At 38.1% G+C, this 27,969-nt stretch overlaps 1 protein-coding gene across 5 annotated transcripts in view; it reads left to right on the forward strand.

The window, feature by feature from the left end:
• Positions 1–27,969, forward strand: part of LOC134213062 (receptor-type tyrosine-protein phosphatase kappa) — a 436,242-nt gene that overhangs the window by 20,489 nt on the left and 387,784 nt on the right. For all 5 annotated transcript variants that reach the window (XR_009979392.1, XR_009979395.1, XR_009979394.1 and 2 more), the window contains exon 2: positions 13,491–14,166. The gene's annotated coding sequence lies outside the window, so the exon portion shown is untranslated. The remainder of the gene's footprint in view (positions 1–13,490; positions 14,167–27,969) is intronic.

Here is a 27,969-nt window from a genome sequence, read left to right on the forward strand (position 1 = left end):
TCGTCGTCGGGTCTCCCTTCGTGTGGGCAGTGCACGTTGATGATGCTATAGTTGAAGAAACGGCCTTTAATCCTCAGCTTGCACATCCTTGCGTTGATTGGCTGCCACCCAATCACGCGTTGGCGCATCTTACCCAGCACTATGAAGCCGGTTCCCAGCTCGTTGGTGGTGCCACAGCTTTGGTAGAAGGTAGCCGCTCGATGCCCGCTTTTCCACACTTTCTGTCCTGTCCAGCAAATCTCCTGCAGCGCCACGACGTCGAAGTTGCGGGGATGTAATTCATCGTAGATCATCCTGTCGCAACCTGCGAAACCTAGCGACTTGCAATTCCATGTTCCAAGCTTCCAATCGTGATCCTGTATTCGTCGCCTAGGTCTTTGCCGATTATATCGAGTCGCATTATCTCTTATATTGTTCGTAATGATTGGTTTTCTAGGCGGCTTATTGGGCCAGCGCAAACCTCCTGTCTCGTCGGAGGGCCGTCGTGTCAGGGCTGTTTAGCGTCCCACCTAACACCAGGACTTGGGCTTGTGCGCTTTGAGCGGCACACGGTCGCTTTGGTGGGGCCTACTTGCGGATACATGCAGCTTTTTATAGAGGTTTAACAGGGCCCACTGTCAAACCCCACCACATCCTAGGCAAGCCCCACAACTCGCAGATGGCCTGGGAGGGATCGTCAAGCCCTTGGACATAGTCCCTGCTGCCCGCTGCCCGCTCGTTTGTTCACTTAGACTATATAAATTTGTCATCGGATAATGCTAAAGTCCCTGGATAATGTATTGATATTACAATCAATGGAGCAGATCAGATAAATACGTTGCACTTCAACCACTTTATTTCTTAACAACCTTTTACATCCGAAAAATGCATATGATTTTCATCAAAGTCCAGCTCTTCTTTGAAAACGAACCATTGTGAGCTTTGTCGTTCAAAATCATAAAAAATGTTTTTTGAAATGTTTTTTTGTGGATCTTATTAAGGAAACTCCAAACTTACTAACGCTGACAATTTTGTTGCTTGATCGGGTTTGGAACATAATCAAAAGTTTAATTTTGTAAAACATTTTATTGTAAAAAAGCTTAATATCATCATTATGGATCACCTGAAAAAAAAAATTCAGATCGAATTATGCTTGGAAACGTTTTCACATACCTTCATTATTGGTACCTATATTGATTTTCACCTTAAAAATCAATAAAAACCCAGAAAAACACGATAAAACATGAACACAAAATTTACAAAATTAGCTACATTTTTACAATGATTTCCTATTCAAAACAACAAGGTTTTTATGATTTTCTAAAGCATTTAAAATAAGTTTCAATGTTACGGGTGAGGTGAATAATTGGCAAATCTTTGAATTTAGGGTAAAATGCCCAATAGTGGACCCCATAGTAGTGGAATTTTGCTCTTCCTGTTATGAGGAGTAGAAATGCACAACATATTAATTCTGCTTGCTATCTAATAACAAGTTCTGCAAGTCAACAAGTCTGACTGAATTCGCCCTATAGTAGACCCCCGTGGGGTCCATAATAGGACATTGCTTTCCTTTAGTCGAAACTTCAATTGATTTTCATGTTCCTATCATGAACCCCCCAAATATTCCTATTTACATTAACGTGTTTATTTTTTATAGAGTTGTAGAAAAAATTATCTATTTTTACTTTCCATAGCATTTCCAATGCATGTTATCAAATCATAGGACTGTAAGGTAGGTTCTCCCGATGGGATTTCATAGAAAAATGTTTACATTGTGCTGTAATAATGCAAAAATGGCTGGAGGCGGAGGGTCCACTATTGGTTGGGGTCCATTATTGGGCACTTTACCCTAAGATTTACAAATGGAAGGATTGCAAATAATGAATTGTAATTTGTAATATTGTAATGTCTTACAAAAGTTATATGAGTGATTTCATGATCCAGGCCATTTTGCCCCTGCGTCATTTTACATAACTCTTGCTCATGTTAATTGTATTGCGGATAATTTTATTCATCAATGAGAGCTTTGGAAAACGATTGCAAATAAGCTAAACCCATATTCTTTTCTTGGAAACAACGATTTTTCCATCTAAAACAACATTGATTGGTACGGCGTATACTCCTGTGAGTAAGCAGTCGTCACGCTTCCACTAACTATCCCAAATCAATGAATCAAATTCAAATGTCATGAACTAAACACATTGATTGTGTGCATAGGAAGCCACCCGAAGAGAAAGAGCGTCTAGTCAGTCAGATGACATGGGAGAGCAAGGTTAGCGTGTCTACGAAGTGAACGAAGGTAATAATATTGATCACACATGTGTGATTTGTTTGGTGCCTTTTTGGCAGTGTTGAGAAACTCACTCATATGAGTAAAAATTCCTCACTCATTTCTCATTTTTTCCGTGAGTACTCACGCGTGAGTTACTCACGACCTGTGAGTACTCACAAGTGAGCAAACGTGGTTTTGCTCACTCACGAGTGAGGAATTTTTGCTCATATGAGTAATCCAATAAGATTAGTTTTTGTTACTCCCATACAATGTAGATGTCAAGTTTTGGCCAATTCTGGTAGTTGTCAAGAAGTACGTAAAGATTTGTGGCATGAATTTAGGAAAAAAAACTAAAGAATTTGTCAAATTATACGAATAAGAAATTGCTAATATATTGGGAATTACTATCAACATGGTAATTAATTGCATAATAATAAATTTCGGGAGTATGGCGCGGTTTTAGTTTCGGGCGAAAATTAAATAAATAAAATTATGGATCAAAAGTAATTGAGAATAAATGTGTTGAAGTTAATGTTGAGATATAATTTACGTTTGAAATCAATGTTTATACATGTTTGCCTTTTTTGTACAGGGAATATATTCACTTTAAAGACGATTTTTTAATAGAAGGCCCCGAGACGCGTTGTGGTTAATACCAATTGACGAATAGAGCGTGTGTGTTTTTGTGGATGTGCGTGCGCGCGTGTGCTTGTGTGTTCGTGTGTGCGTAGGTTTGAGTTTGCGTGTGTTTGAGTGTGCGCGCGTGTGTGTGTGCGTGTATGTGTGTTGATGTGTGCGTGTGTTTGGGTATGTTTGTGTGTGCACGCGTGTGTGTGTGCGGCGTGTGTGTTTGTTTGTGCGCGTATGTGTTTATGCACGCGCGCTTGAATGTTTATTATATTGTTTAAGAATGCAAGTTGGCTTAGGCATTAAATTTTAACTAAAAAATTTAATAACAATAATATAAAGAACATGGAAAACAGTCACCATATCTTCAAAGCGAAGGGTTGTCATACTAATGGCGATTTGTTCAGATTCATTCCACTTCATTTTGGTACAAGTGTGCATAGAGCGGCAAATTAGAAATTAAAAAACTAAATTACCAATATAATCCATTATGGCGCTACGGTGTCACAAAATGTAAGCAACGTAGTAAGGAGAGATTCCGAGGGGTGTCTCAGCGTATGATGTAATATGCAATAGACCGTGTCGAAATAGGGTAGTTGTTCCATTATTAATAACATGCTCTTATATCAATAACATTTGCAAATCGAACAATTTTGGGATAATTTGTGTCGTTTTAAGGTGGTTATACAACAAAGCCACAAATCGGCCATCTTGGAAACCACGTGCTTTTTGTAGTGATTTTTCAGGAGCACGAATTGAAAGAACCACAACGCCCATGAGGATGACACATCCGTAGAACATTTGCTTACTTATGCTTAACAATCGACTTTAATTTCAGCATTGTACGAACATTATTTCGCTAGATTATTAATTTCGGTACAAGGAACGAATTCAAAGAGTGGTAATCCTAATATGCTAGAAATCGTGTATTGATTTCTGAGTTTTGAAATAAAGTTTTGAAAAATGTAATTCAAATTGTTAACAACCAAGGATGTTAACGATCATTCAGTAATTTGCGTTCGATCATTTAGTAGTTTGTCAATAACACATTCCAGAAGCTGAATTTCAAAATATGTTGTATGGTGGACTTCTAGTGCGAAGGTTTTTATACTACTCTGCCTAATGGTTCGTTGTTTGAATTCCACTAGTAACGGAGTTATAGCTATAGTTTCATTAACTTAGACTAAATGATAACAAAATTCCAATCATTTAGTTTGAGTTACTGCAACTAACGCTCTAACTCCGTTATTAGTTGAATTCTAATAACGAACCATTGGGCAAAGTTGTAGAAAAACCTTCGCACTAGAAGTCCACCATACAACATATTTTGAAATTCAGCTTCTGGAATGTGTTATTGACAAACTACTAAATGATCGAACGCAAATTACTGAATGATCGTTAACATCCTTGTTAACAACTGTTAAACTTGTGTAATTTTTCAATTATAGCACCTCTTGACTATCGATTTTGGGCCTTTTGAGACGCCAGATGCTGTCCGTTACCTAATGTGGTGAGATTCATGAAGTGAACTATATTGTTAATCTACTATACATATCTGATTGCATTAAAAATATAACGCACTTCTAGTGAAAATATTCACAATGTTAGTGATAAAAAATTACATCTCACGTGTATTTGACACTAATTTAGTTCTGGGTCTTGCGGATTTAAGTTCAGGCTGCGTAAATGACGCGGATCTGGTTTTGGCCGGCGTGGAAAATATTTCAAGGTCCCCGTAACAATCCTGAATGAATACATAAAAAATATTATACAGGGTTACCGCTCCATGAATTCATTCCATGAATTGTTGCAATTCCATGAATTTAATTGCGAATGTTATTGATATAGGAGCATGGTATTAAGAATAAAACGATTACCAAATAAAGGTAGTTATTTGCTGTTTACAACAATTTTATTCATTAAATAAGGTGGTTTGAAGTATTATCTTTATTTATTATATTTACTTTTAGCCATATTTTTAAACCCCTGTACCGTAAAAATAATAAATTAACGATTTTCTACTATTCGAAAAACACTGTAGAAATGATCAATTAAGAGTCGAAATACATATACATATCTTTATACGAAAATACATTGAATAATAGAAACAAAACTAGAAAATATGCAGATCTCATATTTTTAGAATTAACACATTACTGTTAAATTTAGCCAGCTTCGAAAATGATTTTGGTCTTGTTTGTAAAAGTGCTAAACAGTAAAAGCCGGCATCCTTAGTTCTCATGCTGCACTGCACGAACAGGTATAAAATAATAATATGCTTACGGTATGATACGATCATTTAGTTCGAATTTGACTCATTATAATGAATATTTATTCTATAAAATACTTGATATACTACATTTTAGAGTAAAAACAATTGGCTATACAATCATATTTTAATACTCGGCTGAAAAATGAGTAAAACTTCGTCGTTCAAACACTAACGACATCTGTTGACTTCAGCTAGCTGGGCTAATCACGAGCTATGTGGCGGTAGTGAGCAAACGTCAAAGTAGAGTAAATTCGATGCACACGCCACGAGTGATCGATTGGCCAACGAATGATTATTTGAATTGACCAGTAAATCAGTGAACTATGGAAATTTGTCGAGTGTTATGTCTGTTTGTCTGTGCTTGAGCTTAATGATCGAACCACGTCTGGTGGTACGGAAATTTATTGAAAAATTTAAAAAATATTGAAAGCTTTGACTATAACGCATGTCCTTTCTAGTTATTTTTATATTCGTAGTCTACCCGATCAATAATGCATAACAAAATTATAACAAGAGGGGTTATTTATTTCAGAAAAATATTCCCTGGTAACATTTATGTCTTATGCTGGTTTTATAACGCTCTTATAGAGTAAATTATGGTCTTCAAGAGCGTTATAAAACTTAAAATGTAATTTGGGTTGTAACAAAATGTGTTATACATATTGCTGGTTAGTTGTTAAAATTACAAAAAATATATCAAAAATACCTAGCCGTAACACAATTAAAACAGAGGTTGATACCTTTATATCAACATTATAACAAACGTTGATATAATTATTCTGTACAAAAATCTACTTTCAAGGTAATCGCCTTCATCACGGATAGAAATCGGGTACGCTACCACGACGGATTTCCATCCATAATATGGGAAATTGACTTTGTTCCAGCTATGTATTAATATCGTGCGGGCTCAAGCTATACTGAAGGTGATTACCTCCGATTTTTCCGATACTGAAGGTGACTACCTCCGATTTTTTTCCATTGGGTACACAAAATTTAGGCAATTATTTTGTGAAAGTATTCATAACTAATGTTGTTATAATTTTCATATAAAATAAAACTAGCCGAAGACTCATTTTATTGAATTATCTAATTATAACACACGTTGTTTTAAATAACAACAATTGGTAGAATTGAGTTATAATTTTGTTATGCATTCCTGATCGGGTACGCACCCCAAACACAAACACACACCAAAATACAAACACGCAACTAAACACAAACACGCACCTAAATACAAACACGCGCCTGAATACAAACACGTGCCTAAATACAAACACGCATTTAAATACAAACACGCAACTAAACACAAACACGCATCTAAATAAAAACACGCAACTAAACACAAACAAACACCTAAATACAAACACGCACCCAAAACAAGAACACGCATACAAACCCAAACACGCATCTAAATAGAAACACAAACACGCAACTAAACTTAAGCACGCACCTAAACACAAACACGCACCAAAATACAAACACGCACTTAAACACAAACACGCACCTAAACACAACACGCGCCTAAATAAAAAAAAGGGGCCTAAATACAAACACGCGCCTATATACAAACACGTACCTAAATACAAACACGCACCTAAACACAAACACTCACCTAAGCACAAACACGCACCCAAAACATAAACACGCAACTAAACACAAACACGCACCTAAATATAAACACGTGCTTAAGTACAAATACGTGCCTAAATACAAACACGCACCTAAATACAAACACGCAACTAAATAGAAACACAAACACGCAACTAAACTTAAGCACGCACCTAAACACAAACACGCACCAAAATACAAACACGCACTTAAACACAAACACGCACCTAAACACAACACGCGCCTAAATAAAAAAGGGGCCTAAATACAAACACGCGCCTAAATACAAACACGTACCTAAATACAAACACGCACCTAAACACAAACACTCACCTAAGCACAAACACGCACCTAAATATAAACACGTGCCTAAGTACAAACACGTGCCTAAATACAAACACGCACCTAAATACTAACACGCAACTAAACACAAACACGCACCTAAATACAAACACGCGCCTAAATAGAAACACGTACCCAAAACACAAACACGCACCAACATACAAACACGCACCTCAACACAAACATGTACACGTATATTTCATGATCTTCAATTGACTTAGGAAATTCGCATTTTCAATTATTGCTAACCTTACAGTACATATATGTTTTAATACACCTATTTCCTCACTTACTCACCAAAAAAATCGAATGAGTAGTTTTACTCACTCAGGCGTGAGTTTCCTCACGCGTGAGTACTCACCATACCTGTGAGTACTCACGCGTGAGTAGAACTGGTTCAACTCATATGAGTGAGTGAGTGAGGATGGAACGAACCATGCTCACTCATTTCCCAACACTGCTTTTTGGTGGTTGAGTGAATTCGTTTAAATGACACATGATGCCGGAAAATCGAAAGTGAAAACCGCTGAGCTGTTGAGCGTCGTCGGACTGACTTCGCTATGGAGGTGTTTTTCTCGGCACAAAAATATATTTCGCGAAGAAAAGTCAACGGTGGAAAAGAAGAAGCGCGATTACGCATACCGCACGAAAGTGTTCTTTTATGTTTTTATGTCTGCTATAAAATAAAAATGTTTGTCATTCATTTTCAAATTAATTTATTTCACTAAATAAGTGGTTCTGTAGCAGGTATTGTTTCTAAGACGAAGAAAATAAAACTTAAAAACTAAGAATAGAAATAGACGATAATTGAGGAATTCATATTCCCATAGGCTTATGCAGGGTTCATCGAATTCACTCACCCGATGGATTTTGACATTTGAGCGTCTCGAACAAAAGTTCATTTTGCGTTCATTATGCGACCCGCTCAAACGTCATAATTTCTTGGGGGAGTTCATTTTGCGTTAGTCTATTTAGGTGGTAGGAGTAGTAATGTGCCATACTAATTTTTTCAATATTTATTCGAGAAACATTCAGATAACACAGACTCAAAAATTTGATCAGAAGAACAGCTCACTCTGCACCCCTTAAGGTTTTTCAATGTTTTAACTAATATAAACCAGAATACCGAACTATTTCAACGTTCAGATACAAAATGTATAAAACTAGCTATATTTTATTTGTTACTCTTTAACGTATTTAAAATATGTTTTTGAAATGGGCCTGGGCTAAACGCCCATATGATGGTGCAAAATAACTGTATTGCTTGAAAAACAAAAGATGAACGCATAGCTGTTTATTTTTCTTAAATTGATTAAGCGAGTAGAATCAAATCGTTAAATGGTAGTGACAATAAAGGATTTTTCTCAATCTTCCCATTGTTGCTCGATAATGAACATCTAATATTGAATCGGATGGTAAGTATTCGAAAGGGTTTCGCCTCATGAGTGCTTTTGCACTGTTCTTCCTTACCTGGATCGTTCACCTTTCTCGCTGGTCGTCGTCCACCTGAATATTGTTCATCGTCTTTGCACGTTTGCTTTACGGTATTTAGGCAAAATGCCCTGCTCAACATACCTTTTCAGCCTTTTACTTTCTGAATACAGTGTTCGCCGTTGAGTTGAGCGAGCTCGTGGCTCATCCTTCGTCACTACAATACCCCGAGTGTTTGCAAGTCCTCAACGAGCCATGTATCATGTCCGTTAACCTTTTGTCTGTGCTCTGGGGTCAATATGACCCCAGGCCACTTTGAGTGGCTGCCATTTTTTCGTTTTCAACGGATTCTCCTAATTTTAGGTAGTTTAGTGAAACTCGCCGAGATCTGTCTCCCAGGTGCAATTTCACTTGAAAAATCTTAAAAATATGCGCTACAGTGTACTTTTTTAAAAAAACTTACGTTGTCTGTACTCTGGGGTCAAATTGACCCCAAATTAAAATTGTTATAACTTTTTTAATGTTTGGGCAATTTTGGATTTTTGGAGCTGTTTCGAAATATAATTCAATCATCTTTCAGGTCGTTACCAAGGATTGGCTATAGGCGGGCGGGTACATCACGGGGAGGGGTTTTCGTAAAAAGGGTACAAAAACAGTGATTTTTCATGCTTATTTAACTTATATCTGAAAATCCTACCCATTTTGAACTGCACCTTTTCAAAAAGGTTATGCAGGAAGGCGTGTGCTTTGACATGAGGCATAGATTAGTTTAGAGCTTGGTCGCCAGGTGGCGGTATATTTGAATTCATTATTTTAGACTACTCAAGTAATTCCAATATATGGAGTTTTCCTCATTGTAAATATTCTTATCGCACAAATATGAAATTTGTAAAGATTTCGTCTTTAACAAAGTTGGTCTGGGTGGGAATGGACTGTCATATGACGGAATAAATAATTAGGAAATTTACAAAAAAGGCGGCGCTAGTGTACTTCTTGCATATTTGACATATTGCTTTAGCTTGAGATCCCTCATACCTACACCCAAGTTGTATTCGGCAACATTGCTCAGGATGTCCATGACTACAAAGCGGTGCTCAATATAATGAGCACTTCTTCCAAGATGCGGCTCTAGTGAGCTGTTATATTTGAGTATATTGTTCCATGTGATATCTGATGTATTTTAGTTTGTAGCATTTTTGGCAAACATGAATGTTGTGGTAGAGTTCATCAAAATTTTTCTTTGTATTCAACCTGATCCAGCGATGCTGCAAATAATAGAATGCGTTCACAGAATATGTTTTAAGTAAGTCATCCAAGAAAAACCTGGAATTAAGGCCTTTGGGTCTACATGCGTAACCAAAGATCAGCCAATTTGCCGCCTATTTGTAAAATCCCAATTATTACTTCCGTCACAACTTCCACTAGATGACCTTTGATTAAGATGCCGTTTTAACAAATGTTAAATTTGTGCGATAAGAGAAGTATTCTGTATATCGGAATATCTTGAGTAGTCTTAAATAATGAATTCAAATATTCCACCACCTGGCGGCCAAGTTCTAAACTTATCAACGCCTCATGTCAAAGCACACGGCTTCCTGCATAACCTTTTTGAAAAAGGTGCAGTTTAAAATGGGTAGGATTTTCGGACATAAGTAAAATAATCATGAAGAATCACTGTTTTTATACCCTTGCTTACTAAAACCCCTCCCCGCGATGTACCCGCTCAGCAATAGTCAATCTTTGGTTACGACCTGAAAGATGATTAAATTATCTTTCGAAACAGCCTCAAAAATAAAAAAATCAGCCAAACAATAAAAAAGTTATAACAATTTCAATTTGGGGTCAATTTGACCCCAGAGCACAGACAACGTAAGTTTTTTTGAGCACAGACAGAAGGTTAAGGACTTCCGGTATTATGAGCGTTCTGTACATGATACATTTACTGCCGTTAACCGTATCTCACGATTAACATTATTAGAAGCCGTTAGTTTTTATCCAAGTCAAACGAATTTGTCGACCACCTCGAAGGTATCTCCGTATATCACTGCTTTCCAGGCGGGACCTGTTTCGCTTGGGTCCGCCAACTAGCAACTTTTGGTGCTTTACTTTTGGTGCTGACAATGGCCATTTAATCCGTGAAACAAACAAATTGGCTGGATCTGTGGAAAATCGTACCCCGGCTATACGTATAACACCTATTAATCAACAGGCACTAACGTCCATCACCTTGTCGAAGCTCTCGGTGGAACTGGAGTGTTCCTCCGTCATCTTCACACAGTTTTGCACACCATCCATCGTTGCTTTTATCAGTCTTTTCAGCTTATTCGGAGAGCTGTTCTCGCCCATGATCTTCCATAGATCTAAGCGGTCTAAACTGCCGTAAGCCGTCTTAAAATCGATAAAGGCGGCATTTATGGTGGTAATCGCTCACACTCCAGCTTGCCACCTTTATTGTAGATGGGGCATGTGATACCTTTATTTCACTCCTCCGGTAGCTGTTCTGGTTCCCAGATTCAGTCTTTGCAGAAAGTGGACAGCCTTTTCGTGCCCATCTCAATGAGTTCAGCTCTGATAGCAACCTTACCAGCTGCCTTATTGTTCTCGATATGTTGGATGGCATCCTTAACTTCCCTCAGGATGGGGGCTTTTTCTCCTCCACTGGCTTGATCTTCATTGCCTGTACTCTCAGCGTCATAAAGGTGCTCCTGGAAATGTTACTTCCATCTTTCGATCACCACACGTTCGTCTATCATGATGCTCTTATCCTTATTCCTGCGCATCTCGGCGCACGGCACGAAGCATTGTGGGACGCGTTGAGCTTCCAATACAACTCGCGTGTTACTTGAGCGCGTCAGGTCTTTTTAGAGTCCTGCCCACATTAGAACTGAGCTAGTGCGCTTTGAGTGGCACGCGATCGCTTTTGTAGGGCCTGCTTGCAGATACATGCAGCTTTAAAATTTATTTATTATTTGCTCAGACTAAGACCGAAGTGGCCTATGCAGTACATAAAAGTCTTGTCCATTAGGCTCGGTCCATGGCTGCACGTCGCCAACCACGTAAGTCTACGGAGGGTCCGCAAATCGTCCTCAACCTGATCGATCCACCTTGCTCGCTGCGCACCTCGGGTCCGCGACTTTAGGCATAAGTACGTTAGGCATAAGGACCACTGGCGAAGACAGAGGTGGGGCACCACGCGATGCAATCACACCATTGTTCTCAAAGGCTATTGTTCTTGCGCTTAGTGGTGCCCCACCAAAAAACAATAGCTGGCTCCGCCAGTGATAAGGACGATAGGCATAATTACGTTAGGCATAATGGACGTTAGGCATAACGGACGTTAGGCATAATGTACGTTAGGCATAATGGAAGTTTGGCATAATTCTTCCTTTTTTATGTCATAGGCTGTTCTTTGGGTCATTTTATGCTTACATTTTACATTTTATGCCTAACGTACATTATGCCTAGTGTTCGTTATGCCTAACGTACTTATGCCTAACGTCTTTATGCCTAACGGGGTATACCCGCGCACCTCGCCTTCTTGTGCCCGTCGGATCGTTGTTGATAGAGCGCTAGTTGCAGTAACTCAAACTAAATGATTGGAATTTTGTTATCATTTAGTTTAAGTTACTGATACTATAGCTATAACTCCGTTACTAGTGGAATTCAAACATCGAACCATTAGGCAGAGTTGTAGAAAATCCTTCGCACTAAAAGTCCACCATACACAGCAAATAGTTTTGAATATTCAATTACGTGTAAAATTGCAGCTGAACCCATTGAGCGAATTAACATTCAATATTCAATTAAATTTGACTGTATTTTACTAGCAAGCACCGTTTAAGTTTATTTTGATTTAACAGAACAGTAAGATGAATTGAATATTGCGTTTATTTGCATGCTCCAAATATGTGCATGAAAATACATTTAAAATCGCAACATATTTTTATCTGTGTACAACATATTTTGAAATTCACCTTCTGGAATGTGTTATTAACAAACTACTAAATGATCGAAAGCAAATTACTGAATGATCGTTGACATTAAAAAAGAAATGTTCAAATAGCTTCAGAACAACACTCTCGGTGTAGGGTATATGGCTCAAACCTTAGCCTATTATGCTGTGGTTTGATTGATTCAAATATTCATATATTGAAGATCTAACCGAAACTATGCCACCAAACGGCTTTCTTACTTTTGGTTATTACGCTACGTAGTCAAAAACAACAATAATTGTTCACAATCTTTCATTTAATCCATCAAAGGTTTCGTGCGAAATGGAGTTTATGTTCGGCAAATCGAGTTTGAGTTTTTTTTCAATAGTTTGAGAAATGGTTGCATGAAAATGACATTTCAATGTGAACCATTTTTGGCAACATCGAATTAACGATGTTGTTGATTTTTGGCAACATCCAATGCATTTCCTCATGGGATGATTATTCCGACTTAAGGATAAGCCTTCCGGAATCGAAAACCAACGCACAACTGTCATTTTTATTATTTCGCGCATAGGTGGAATAATAGAAATAACAGTTTTGCGTTGCGTCCGTATTGATTAGCCTTTGAAAATTGTTTCACCTCCACTTAAATCTTAAGTGGATCTGGTACCTAGATTAATCACTAAACGGAAATAAAAAGAAATGTCTCTTAGAGATTATCGAGCAAGAAAGGTATCGACTTACGGAAAGAACACGGCTGAATTGAAGGAACGTTGAATCTCATCAACCATGCGTCCCTACGACACGTTTCATTTAGTTCTAAGTAATCTGATGATTTTATGGCTCTTCTTTTGAACTTGTGTAAAACAAAAAAAAATGTTTTCTTCATTATGTCTTGGATTTGCAAATAACTTTTTGCATTTTTATAACTGCAGATAATTATTTCCATGATAATTTCATAAAACAGCTTTCTTTTCCCACAGATTCTGACTAAACTTTATTTATTTTGTATCTTTTCCAGGATGATGTTCTAGAAAACAAGTAGAAATAATAGGAGTTTGTGTAACAGGACAAAGTCCTCCTTCACCAACTGAGTCAAGTTCGGTGAAAAAGAAATCCATTTTTCAAATTAAAAAGTTACGCGTTTCAACCCTAATAAAAATACGAAAGCACAAGTGAACAAAGGTTGATCATCGGCTTCTTCGTCCGACGAAGTTCAGTGTGAAAAGCGGAAAATATCATCAATAAAGAAAAATTCAAACCGAAGGAAGAAACCCTGTGCCGTCTCTATATTGTGTAAAGGAAAAAAAAGAAGATAATCAAATATTTATAAAACGTTGCAAAATTTTGCGCCTTCCGGTGTCACTCGGGCTTGAAGGGAGAGAAAAAAAGTGAATTCGTGTTGGGTCTTGGTCGAAGAAAAAATCTCCGCGCCATCCACAAGCGTAGGCAAAGTTCGCCTGAAGGCAATAATGCATGAGCTTAAAAGTGTAAAAGTGGTCCTCTTTCTCAGATAAGTGCACGGTGTCGGTCGAGCTTGAAGAAAAGTTTGTTTTCGTCCGGTCACCGCAGATCGTTGTAGCCGATTAGTAGGAAGGCGAAGGAAGAAAGTTCGAGTTGCAGCGGCAGACGAGGAAGAGAAGTTCATCCAGACAGGACCACCACAGCGCCAAGTGAGGAAGGCAGCCTATCAAAATGTATGACAAATCATATAACTTTTTATTGTAATCGTTTATCGTTCATCCCTCCTGGCTAGCTACTGCTCCTCGTTTCTCTTATGTTTATCATATAATCACCGTTCTCAAATGGGAAAATAATCACATCCGTATTCGAACAGAAAACTTGGCTTGGCGGCGAGAATCACGTGCACTAGTTTACAAAGCAAAATAAAAATTTTGAACTTTTATGTTCTATTAGATTTGGATATCCATTGTTCGATGTCGATTGGATTCAAATTTATGTTATTTGTTTTACCCATTCCATTAAAATGTTGATTATAAAATATTTTCATTGGGGGAATAAATGGTTTATTGATAACAAAATTTTTATTTATTATTTTTCTTTTATTAACATCTGATATATTTATTGACCACATTCAGCACGTGGGACTGAGCATCAAAGTTCAAAACGATTGTGAACGAGTGTAAACAACGTGAAAAAAAACCGTTACTGTATTTCACACGTCCTGCTCCCACCATCTATTGGAAATTATTACGCTTTTTCTATGTTGTACATAACAAACCTTCAAACCACGATAAAAAGCATATCGCTCATGCATCGTTTGTGAATGTACTTACTTCAGTGCTTTACTTTGCGTGCTATACATGTTCTGACTATGTTCCGAAAATTACGCTCTCACGTAGACAGTCTAAACGATCACGTAACTCATGTAAAATTTATGTTACTTCGTGGGATTTTTTTTGGAAAGGTTTCATGCATGTACATTGAATTTACCATTTAGTCTCTAGTGCAAAGAGCGCAGAGCCACCAATACTAAGAAAACATGTCATTCATTTCAATTATCTCTATTGCTTGCGAATAAATTATTTTCTTGAAACTGATAAACAATTATGCATCGAAATTATTGTTTTTAGGATTTTTTTTTGCCAAATTTACTGTAGACGAATTTTTTGAAGATGAGTGGTGCTTCGTTTGGAATATAAATATTGCGTTGAAGTTAGCGTTAGGCAATGTATCGATACTTTCCATCGATTCTTTGAAAAAAAACGGTGAGTATGAGGGGGAGGGATATTGTTTAGAAAATGAACAATTCAGTGTAACATCTGAATCCTTCCATCGATTAAAACCGCATTTTGTACACGCATTGTTTACAAAATGAAAAAATCAGTTCAACTTCTTAACCCCAGCAGCGATTAAAACTAAATTTGGTAAATATATTAGGATATAGTAGATGTATTGTAGATCTTAACCGTTGATTGATTTCAACCAAATTTGGTATAAATTTTCTCTATCCATGGACATGATTATACTACCTGGATTCCTGGTTGGCTACACCGTCGATACACCTATGCCTGGCGTGCAGCCAGCCTTCCCTGAAGTCCCCGGTCCCTATCTGGTTCTCTGTTGAGTATTGTTTTCGCTATTCTTTCTTCTGACATTCGCACTAAATGACCAGCCCACTGAAGTCTGCCGTATTTTATACGATTCACAATATTTCTTCATTGTGTAGCGTACACTCGTCCTCTCGGCTGAATTTCTCTCCTTTTCTAACCTAAAGAAACTCGTTATTGTCCGGTTATACACTCTTTATTAATTTGTTTCCATAGTACATTATACTTTTTGTGTAATAAATTAGTTTTAGTTTGTTTGGTTTAACTTAACCGTACTGGCTAACTGAACGCACTCATTTACTGCTCTAACTTAATCTAACAACTGACTGGTGAACCACACTGGCTCCACTCCAAAACTGAACTCTTTCTTACTGAACTAACCGAGCTCCCTGAAGCCCGCAAAATTCTCTACAAATCAATATAAATAATAATTTTTCCATTGTATCAGCAAACGAAAAGAATTGCACTTTTCATATGCTGTTGCCGACCACTGTGACCACCACCGCAGCAATTAATGTGCCTCGGTAGAAACACTACACCGACACCGGGTAATCATGCCGATTTGTTCTATGCCCCGCAACAGCGAAGACAGAAGAATTAAATTGAAGCGAATAAAAATCCCGACTCATGGAGTTTTCGTATGGTTGCCCCCACGGCAACCATAATGCTCTCCCAGCACGAATGCAACACTTGTTTCAGAACAAGGAGCATTAGGCTCGGTTATTATAAGGTCGATGTCTCCGCAAAGCCCAGCATATGCGACCGTGTGATGATCCTCTGCACGCCAGATCACCTAATAGCGGCTTTGAGGGCAATGATGAACAATAAATTCGAAAGTGCATCACCCTGCTTCAATCCGTCTATGGTCACAAACGAAGTTGACACTTCGTCTGCAATCCAAATACTCGATTTCGAGCCATCCAGCGTTGCACGTCTATGCATCAGTCTAATCAGTTTCGCCGGAAAACCATGTTCGGACCTTATCTGCCACAGCTCATTTCTTTTTACTGAATCGTACGCTGCTTTGAAATCAATGAACAGTGGTGTGCAGTGGTGAGTCTGCAAGTTGTACTCCTGGAATATTTCAAGGATCATCCGCAGGCTAAACAGCTGATCCGTCGTTGATCGGCCCTCACGAAAACCTGCCTGGTATTCGCCGACGAAGGACTCCTCAAGCGGTCTCCATCTGTTAAACAGGATACGCGACAGGATTTTGTACGCCGAATTTAGAAGCGTGATCCCTCTGTAATTGGCACACTCTAGTCTGTGCCCTTTCTTATAGATTGGGCATATGAGGCCATCCAACTCTGCAGGCAGTTCTTCATCCTCCCATATTTTCTGGATAATGTGGTGGATTGATTGATGCAGCTGCTCACTTCCGTGTTTGAGAAGCTCGACCTGGATCTCGTCCTTCCCAGCAGCTTTACTATTTTTTCAGCTCGTTTAGAGCCTTCTTAACCTCGTCCAGCGTTGGTGGTCCACAGCTTGACCGTCGCCGACTATGTCCATTCTGCTCCGTAATACACCTTCATTTTCACCATTCAACAAATCTTCGAAGTGCTCCTTCCACCTGGCTGCCACCATAGTCTTGTCTGTCAGCAAATTCCCCTCTCGGTCATTGCACATGGCGGGCACTGACGCAGCCTTATGCCGCACGCCATTGACATTTGCGTAAAACCTCGTTTCCTCGTTTCTATCCATGTTCTCCTGCGCTTCAGCTATTACACTCTCTTCGTGTTGCTTTTTTTTCTGCGGTGGATTCGTTTCTCTTCTGCCCTTGCTACACTGTACCGCTCGGAACGGGTACGAGCCACTTACATTCGACTCCTAGCAAAATTTTTCTCGTCTGTCACTCGCTGGCACTCCTCCTCAAACCAACCATTTCGTTGGCATCGCTGTGCAGTGCCTAACACTTTCTGCGCTGTTGTAGTCACAGCTTCGTGGATATTTTACCACAATCTGTTGATGTCGTCAGATCCGGTGGCATCTCCTATCCGCTCGTCCAGCTCCTGGTGGTACTGTTCAGCAACTCCTTCAACTGACAAGCGTTGGATATTGAAACGTATCGTTCTGTTCTGCGGTCGCTTATCGGCTTCCACTGGATAACACGCTTCATCTGCTTCCCGATCACCATGAAGCCAACTCCTCGTTCTGATCTGTCACCGCCGTTATAGTAGATGTGGTACTTGAATGAAGTGTTCGCTATGGGATCCACCGCCCGGAATTCACGTTCTCCAGTTCTGGGCCACCGTATTTCCTGGATTTCTGCCACACTCACGCCGATCTTCTGCAGCTCACGAGCCAGGAGCCCAACACGTGCGAGTTCATTTAAAGTTCTCACGTTCCAAAATACGACTTTCCAATCGTTGTCCTTTATTCGTTACCGGGTCTGTTGCCGTTGAATCAATCCGTTTGCTCTACTTTTGCCTTTCTTGGTAACTGTAGAATCTTCGGTAGGCTACCTTACCAGGGTTGCGCTAGCTACATCGCGTTGAAGGGGCTGCCTTCTCGATGCTTACACGATGCAATGTGGTGTGCACAGGTTAGTTTAGAGTCCCTCGCTGGCACTCGGACGATGATCAGCCGCCCCTAACATGGGGAACAGACGCTGTTGTAAGCCGCTCCTAACATGGAGAACAGACGCTCGATCAGATTTGCACCTCCGGAGAGGAGCAAATCCCCCCTTCCCTGTCAGCATACGACCATAGTTCCCACCGGGGTTGGTTACCCGTATCTTCCCTAAAGTTGCTCGTATCCCGGCCAGCGCCACGAGGAGGTAGGGAAAGGAGTTGCCAGGTACAAAAAAGTACAAAAAAGTGTGTCTCACATCTCACATCTCACACATACATACACACATACAGACCTCAACTCGTCGAGCTGAGTCGATTGGTATATAACACTATCAGTATCCGAGCCTTCTATCAAAAGTTCGGTTTTGGAGTGTTCCTATAGCCTTTACGTATACTTAGTATATACGAAAGGCAAAAATATACAAGATGAAAAATGTCGTTTCGAACAACTGATGAATCAGCGTTACTGTGTCATGTTGTCCTAAGCATCATAAAGTTGAACAAATCTGGTCATATATAAGTTACTGTGATTGATGTGCAATATGTGTGCTTCTCAGGGTGTATATTTTTCTGAGTGCTTTTACCAAGATTTTGCTATTTTAGGAAGGATGCGAGACGATTCACCAAGGGTCCAGGGCAAGACCAGTGATGGCTCGATGTTCTGACTACCAGCGGACAAAGGTAACCGCTTGTCTGTAGCCAGAGCAGAGATTCTTAAGGTCCGGGACCAATCCGTGAGTCGAGGCATCGCTGTCGGAGAAAGGATAATCGGGTCGATAAAACCCGGTCGCGACAACTAGAAGTCAACACATGCAAGCCATCCAAACAGCACAAGTCTAGTGAAATTGAAACTCAGAATTCCCGTCATTATTGGGGTTAAAACCAACGAAATTAACGTCTATTTGCTAGAACATCACTGTAGCTGAACGTTTATCCTGAGCTTACACTTCGGTGCGGATGAACTATAGCAAAACGTAACTCTTTTATTGGTTTTCGAAACTATGACGGGAATGACGAAAATACCCCGCATAAATGAACACCATTCGCAGATTGGTGGATATTATTCATATGAAATAAGTGATGTTGTTACAATTCGTACCATTGTCCATTTATACTTTGACTTTATATATTTTTCGAACACATACTATACCCGAATATAAACAATCGGTACTACAGCCGGTTAACATACAACTTAATGGTTCAGTACAATTTCTTGTTTTCTAAATTAGAACGAAATAAAGAAGTAAGCCTCACTACAACATAACATCATTATTTCTGGTATGGTACTGCGTGATACAGTATGTTATATCATCTATAGCAAACAAAAATCCTCGCGATGTCACACATACATCACCAAATTGTAACATCGGAAGATTAAACTACGATATGCATTAAACTTTGGCAATAAGTATGTGTCATCCTCGGTGTCATCTGCGTAAAATCACTTCCGAACAGTAGCCAAGACATCAGTTAGAAAGAAATCCCGGCCAGCTTGCTCAACTCGATTTAAGTTTTCTATATCCAGTTCTGTTTCTTATGTTCCAGAAACAGTAAGTAAATATAATATAGTGAGCATAACAAATCCTAACTGAATATAAAAGAATGAATCTATTATTTCTAGATCCTCCACGGACGAAGTTTTTTTTTTTCATCAGATTGACCACAAAAGTGACCGTATTTCCATCCGACCTCTGATAATGAGGTATGTATATTTTTTCTTCATTATTTTTTGTCTTCTTTGAAAAGACTATCAGCCCGCAGCTGACTCGTTTCTATTTTGTTTTTAATAAAATGAATCTTTACAGCTGAATTAACGCCATATTTTTGTTGCAGGAAAACACTACATTCTCAAGAGCATCTACCGCAGTCGGCTCTGAAAATCTACAATATTGCTGTTTGACACGGACTGATGAATTATAATGTTTACCAATTCCATCCGAACAAATTTAATCAATAAAAATATGTTATGAAATCATGTTTAGATTTGTGTTATTATTTTCATTTAATTTCTTCACCACTATTGCAAAAAATATGAAAATAACAACATCAAAGAATATGGTACGGACCTGGGTATGGCTTTTTGCCTGTATGGTCATATTGTATCATTATTATATCCCTAATTGTATTTATCTGAGAATGAGGATTGTATCAGCACCACAACATATGCTGTATACCGAAAAATATGTACTGGAAAATAGCCATTTTTGAATGGTAATTATACTTAACCGCCTATTACCCAGATAGTACATTTGTCGAACACAATATATCATGTTGTTGAAACCATTTATGGTGATGCATGCTTATTGTTTCTACATATAACAACCAGAATAGTAATGACAACGTTATCTATCATCAAGAACAATATGAGCTACGATCAAGATATAGTTCAGGATTATGCGGGACCTGCCTTAACCCTACTAGCCCTTTCAAAGGCTCCCCTAGACCAAAACGATTTCATCGCCGCGACGACGACAGCAGTCGCCGCGATTCTATCGTTTAGTCGAGTTAGGGACAAAAGGTCGAAAAACAAAAGGTCGAAAAAAATCGAGAGGACAAAAGGTCGAAAGACAAAACGTCGAAAGACAAAAGTTCGAAGGGACAAATGGTCGAAAAGGACAAAAGGTCGAAAGGGACAAAAAGTCGAAAGACAAAACGTCGAACGGGACAAAAGGTCGAAAGGACAAAACGTCGAACAGGACCAAAAATCGAATGGACAAAACGCCGAACAGACAACAATGGACAAAAGATCGAAAGGGCCATAAGTTTGAAATTGCCAAGAAACTGAAACGGAGAGAATCAATCTCGTCCAAGAGTTGCCCTACACAGTTAGCAAAAAATCTGCACTTTTGTTTTTACAATTTTTAACAATTAAATAAAATTCATTCAATAAGTACCACTAATAGATGGACGTTTGAGTTTTCTAAATGTCACTTCGATCAAATACACCTCTGCGTGTATTATACGCCGGTGTATTTTCAAGGCATGCGCCTGCGTATTCTTATTAACAATCTTTTTTATCTCTTTCAGAACTATCTAAATATTCATAATATTGTCTTATAGTAATTACTCCTTGTTTGAAAATTGCTCATTTTTCAACTTTAATTGATTAGATGAGTGTGTTATTTCTGCTTGAAGTTAAATGCATTTCATTTTTTTTTTTGGAATACTCCCAACTTGTTATCAACTTGTTTTTGATAGACCTTTTGTCTCTTTTGACCTTTTGTCCCTTTCGACCTTATGTCCTTTTCGACCTTCTGTGCCTTTCGACGTTTTGTCCTTTCGACCTTCTGTCCCTTTCGACGTTTTGTTTTTTCCACCTTTTGCCTTCTCGACCTTTTGTCTTTCGACCTTTTGTCATAGATCCGTTGAGTCGCTGCAGGAAATGTTCTATTCACGCTTCCATACCATCAACGGCGACAGAATCATAGTCGCCAAGCGATAGAATCGCGTCCCGATTGTCTCGTCGCGTGTATTTGGGAGAAACTTCAAAGTGCTTGAGACGAACCCGTAACGCTGGGTAGACACTTTTAAGTGGTGTGTTACGGGGTTAGATTTACCACTGTTACATTGCCAGCTGCAGGCAAATCCTGACCCAACGAATACCTTCCTCATTATCCAACTCCGTGGTACTTATGAGGGTGTCGCTAAATCGGTGGCCTCTCGTTAAATAAGTACCACATCAACACTTCCTTCCTCTCCTTAGTTACGGTGAAGATGGGCGAGGCCACGAGTAGTAATCCTCATGCTTTTGTTATTTTTGTTTAAAACTTAAATCAAGGACCACTCCCCTTCTTGATTTCTGATAGCATTCTAGATAAGGATCTCAAAAGTAAAACATGAGTATCACTAGTGTCCAATCTACGAGTTACACCGTAACAATGCTAATGCTAACCTTAATTGTGCTTGAGACGGTTAGTTTTAGCATTTAACATTAACCATGCGTTCCCATATCGTGCTTATTTGCGTAGAGTTATGTTTGCAGGCATTCTTGCAGGTAAACAATCATTTCAAAGCAGGCATATTGGGAATTGGCACCATTGAAGAGTCCGTAAGTAGGTATTTGCAATTAAAAAGAACTTCGTTAGCAAGTCCGTTGATCCTTGAATCTTAAATGAGAGACTGTATAAAATGTGATTAACGATTTGAACCACATTTTATGTCATAAAATATGTATTATGTATATATTAAGAATACGCACTAATTGATTTCGGTAGATTTATATCAGCCCCTTGATTATATTTAATGGTGTTCAGATTTAACGAATAAAATTCTTTAACCAGATGTAAAAAATGTGAAATTATCCAAAAAACCACAGAACCAAAACACCATTCATGATCATTGCTCTATACTTAGCATTCCTCACAGCACTAACAAGCGAATAATTTGCTGACGATGTCGAGAACTCGAAACAAGAATAAGCAATCCACTTGTAGCTTGTATGGGAAAGTAAGGTATGGAACGAATCGAAGAAGTGCTTACACAAGTGCTCGGCTAAGTAGCATGTATGCTGATGAACACGAGCTCGGTATGTCAGTTTGTGTTGCTGTGCCACTACCTCATGGCCGGTCGGTGGATGACTAGTGAAATTTTATTCAAAGTCACAAAATGTGAAATACGAAAGGAAGCAGTGCACCATGGCAAAAGTTGGTAGCTGGCACAACTGCACCAAATCTCGGCATACGAACAGCATGCAATAAACCAACTTGGTTGCTCGTGGTAAAAAAATAGCACCCGAACAAAACGAATGGTGATTTGGTAGCCAGTAGGTAGTAGTAGTCGACAAAGTGATGCTGAAGATCTCGAATTTCGTCTCGATGTCGTAGAAAAAAAGTTTCCGTTTCGTACCGTTTCCCATTTTGGTTTGTAAATAGGTGTTCATCTATTGCCTATATCAACTATAGACAGGCACAGTGCATCCACATCATCACCACCATCGTTGTCGTTTGTCCTTGCCACACGGTGTCAAAATCATATTTTTGGGCGAATTCAGATGAACTTTCTCTCACATATTTAGGAGCCGCTATTATTTGGCATAATAGTTTCCTATTGATGAAGAGTAGGTTTTGCATGAATTTATATTTAAAACAATATCATAGAAAAAGAAAACCAAATTTGATACTGTTCAAAATTTCGACACCGTGCACCGTCGTCAGATGGGCATGGTTTTTCTCATTCGGTTCGAACCATTCTCTCGTGGCCTCGAGGGGGTCCACCGTCGTCATCACAATCTCCGCTTTGATTCACACCCGCAGCAGATACCAAAGGGGGTGTTGGTTGGTGGTAGGGAAATTGTTGTTTCATCGTCCAATATTTTACTCTACACGACGAAGCCGGGATGCCGATGGGTGGTAATGGATGGATGGTAGGCCAGGCGTTGTTGTGTGAGCTCATCGCCGTGAGTGGTGGCTGTGTGTTTAGAGGCAGCATGGTAACGTTTGTTGCTGGAGAGCAAAAAGGAACGTGCCGCGGAAGGGATCGCAGTGGAGCAATTTCTTTCGTTCGTTTGTCGTGGAAAGGATGCGATGATGGCATTCATTGATGAGAAGACGGTTCAGGGGACATAGCGAAACTTGGTTCAGAAACAAATTGAATTTTATGCTTATGTAAATAATACGCATCGTTTGAGCAACTTTGCGCACTAAGTTATATACCTACAACTGAAAAGGCTAATGTCTGAGAAATGAAATTGAAGATTATACGCGGAAAAGAAATTGGAAAGTAATATATTTTTAACACTCAGAGATTTGGAGAAAAATTGTGAAACTCACTAAAGACGGTTATACAAATTAAGTAATATTGCAAATAGTTTGATTTGGTCAATTTTAAATTTGTGTTGATAAACCCAGCAAATTTTGAATTTGAGAGAAATCAAATCGATTTGAGTATTTGATTATTTATTTGTTCAACATTTAATCGTTTTCTATACACGTGTTCTCGAATATAGCGAGATAAGCCAACCTTGTAATTGATAATAAAATTCATATTTCATCGTTATGTCAAACAATCAGCAATCTACCTACACATTTCTTCCGATGAAACGATTGCCGGGTGGATATGGCGACATTAAACGAATTTTTATGTTTCCTCTCCCACTGACGGGTAACGTCAGTTGGCTCATCCGTTCTTTTTGAAAGGTAAGTACTTGCTAGTCAAGGCAAAGCAGCATTCGGCTATAAAAAGATTTCAATTTAATTCAGATTTAACTGGCATTCAACGATTGAAGAAAGCAACTCCTCAGAATAGAATGATCATATGAATGAAGGAGAAACAATATCAATCATTGCGCGAAGCGTTTTCCTGGTTTAAAAATTTACATTGCTTTAGATTTGAATATTTTAGAACATTATGTATAATTGTGTATACATTTATTTCAATTGTCAAATCGGTCTCGATGCTACTTAAGATGTATGACAGAGCAAAAGAAAAGCAATGAGAATAGTTTTGAAACTATCCAATAGACCTCTTCATGTTTTCAAAAAGTATCAAAAATTCAATCGGTCAGCCCAGCATCACAATTCTTATGCTAAAATAAGTCTCCTGTCAAATTTTCAGCTAATTCGGATAAAATTTCAAGGTGGCTCAAGTCGATTTAGTGTTTTTGGGCTATTTTAAATTTTAGAAAAATTTATCAAGAGATATAAACGTCGAAAACTATCGCAACAACCTCTATACGGAAGCTTTTGGTGGGCTCTACAAGTCTTGTGAACATTGCGATTCGTTCCGTTCACGTTTTGTCCATGTTAAAGTGATTTTCAAGCTTTTAAGTGCATAAAAATACTATTTCCCCCAAAAGTCGTTGTTCTACAAAATTCTTGAGTTTATGACAAATTATTGTTAATTTATTATATTATTATTTCTCTTTTTTCCCTAAAAATTGGAGTAATATAATTGGCCATGTGCGATTTACCGTTAAATTCTTAAAAATCAGAAGCTGAACATTTGTAATAAATTTGCACGTTAGGATTTCTTCAAGCAAGTTGTTCGAACAAAACATAAATTAAATCATATGATATTTGATTCTTACAACAAAAAGACTTCCAAATTTTGTTAAATTTATCATATGTCTGCATGCTTTTAACATTGAGTGCATTGTAGTAACAAGTGAAATCGAAGCTTCTTTGTTTGAACACCTTGTTTGAAGAAATCTCAGCGTGCAAATTTATTAGAAATGTTCAGCTTTTGATTTTTAAGAATTTAACAGTAAATCGCACATGGACAATTATATCACTCAAATTTAAAGGGAAAAAAGAGGAACTATAATATAATAAATTAACAATCATTTGTCATTAACTCAAGAATTTTGTAGAACAACGACTTTTGGGGGAAATAGTATTTCTATACACTTAAAAGCTTGAAAATCACTTTAACATGGAAAAACGTGAACGGGACGAATCGCAATGTTCACAAGATTTGTAGAGCACACCAGAAGCTTCCGTATAAAGATTGTCGCGATAGTTTTCGACGTTTATATCTCTTGTTAGATTTTTACAAAATTGAAAAGTAGCCCAAAACACTAAATCGACTTGAGCCACCTCGAAATTTTATCCGAATTAGCTGAAATTTGACAGGAGACTTATTTAGCATAGAATTGTGATTCTTGGCTAACCAGGTTGAATTTTGATACTTTTGAAAACATGAAGAGGTCTACTATCCAAGCACTTGGGATTCATAAAGCACTATTCAATGGCATTCGATGCAAGCATTCCCAAGTAACAATTTCAAGACTGAATAGATTTATTTAAGTTTTATAACGGATTTATCAGAGTTTTATTCAATTCCGCAAGATAAACTTTAATGATGCACTTATTGCTATCTTCAAAACCGTAATAAATAGTCTAATAAATCCACAAACGTCAAATGCTTTATAGGCTTATAAGTGACATTATCTTAGGGCGTCTGATAAAACCAACATTAAAAACAATTATAAAGCTATATCTCTTGGTCATGACCTTGTAAAACTTCATGGTTTTCAACAGACTTATAATGGCATTGTCCAAGAATATTATGTTTATAGTGGAGTCCATGAACTATGGACTATCAGATGGCTAAAAATATTTGTTTCATTCAGTTATTCCACTGAATGTTTCGCAAATAAAATGAAATTAAATATCATGAGAGATTTTTCAAGGACAATTCTCATGGAATCCAAATTTAAAGCAACGCACAACTGTCATCTTTTTATTTCGGCTTTGCTACATCGCAGCATGCGTGGAATAATAACAATGACAGTTGTGCGTTGCTTCTGTGTTGAGTGGGATGCCCTTGAAAACACGAGTGCATTTAATTTTGGATTCCGTGAAGAATGTCCTTAATGTGTTCTTAGATATAAATTTGTAAAGTTCAATTCCAGATCAAATTTTGCTTATCCAAACTAAACTGATCATACATTTTCTAGTAAGCAAGCACCTGACATGAGATTTTCAGAATTTCAAGAAATCAGTAACGCAGAAAATAATGAAATAAATCACTATTAGATGCCCAACTGCTACTTATAAAATCACAATTTTATTTTTCACGAGATATTTTCCTTGTGAAAAGTTTCTCAATGAAATTGTTGATTTAATTCATATAATTCAATGATCATTAGAAAAGGACGACCTCGGTGGTCTAGTAGCTACCGCTCCTGCCTTACAAGCCAGAGGTCGTGGGTTCAATTCCAGGCTCGTCCCTTTCATACTTTGTATTTCTATCTTAGTTCTTGCTGTGTTTCACTCTCTTTACTGTTATACCATTCAATACTAACTATTCCAAAACCTCCCGTGGCACATATGAGAGGTCGTAGAGTTATCTGCACCTTTCTTAAGTAGGTGTTTAACTAACCATCCTTTCCCTTCCTCAGCATTCGCAAGGACGTGGCCAGGACAGATCTTGACTGTTGGAAAGTGTATTGCTTCTATCTAAGAGATAGTCAAATCAATATCTGTGGTAACGGATGAAAGTAATGCTACTCTCATACAACAGTCTAGACTTGTACTACCTACGAATTTGTGCGAATTGCTCAATGCTAATAATCCAATGAGCATTAGGAAGTAAGTAATATAAACAATATTTTCATCAAGCATCTATGTATGGTGTGGTTGATAAAATATGGTGAAATTTTGCATTTGAGATGCTTCATTATTTAACTGATATAGAAGTCAATCAGCACAGATTCAAATAGTTCGGGGGCATTCATTTTGAATATGAATCTGAAACATGAATTTTCTCGGCAGGCCGTTGCAGATTATTTTTATAACATTTTTATAATTAAGTTTCAAATCTTAATTACCGATCATTCTATTTTCTGCAGATTTTGAATTACTACTGACAATACACCCTGAAACTGAGGCATTATCCTCTCTCCATTAAGAAAATAGAAATTTACTGATATCAAGCAATCCATATATATATATATATACATATATAATACTAAAAAAACATCAACATTATGTAGACCTAACCGCTCGGATCAATTTCAGATTAATCTATTATCGCGATACTACGGAAGTTTATATTACATCGCTACATAATTTTGGCCGTTAAATCATATGAAACTGCCCGTTGTGCAAAAGCAGCCATGGCGGTAATAAAAAAAATCTGCTGAAAACTATTAACAAAATCTACTATTAGACATAAATACCACTGAATTCCACAATGTGTTGCTATTACAGTTAAACCTCCATGAGTCGATGTTCTATGACTCGATATCGACTCATGGAAGCAAATTATTCCATACTAAAAAATATTTTCTGGGTTACTATGATGGTCCCTCCAAAGAGCTTTCCAAGGATTTTCTATTCTACATCTCGATATTTCTATGAGTCGATGGTCCCTTCAATATCGACTCATGGAGGTTTGACTGTATATTGGATCAATATAA

The sequence above is a fragment of the Armigeres subalbatus genome, chromosome 2 (assembly GCF_024139115.2).
Source record: "Armigeres subalbatus isolate Guangzhou_Male chromosome 2, GZ_Asu_2, whole genome shotgun sequence".
NCBI classification, from domain to species: Eukaryota; Metazoa; Arthropoda; class Insecta; order Diptera; family Culicidae; genus Armigeres; species Armigeres subalbatus.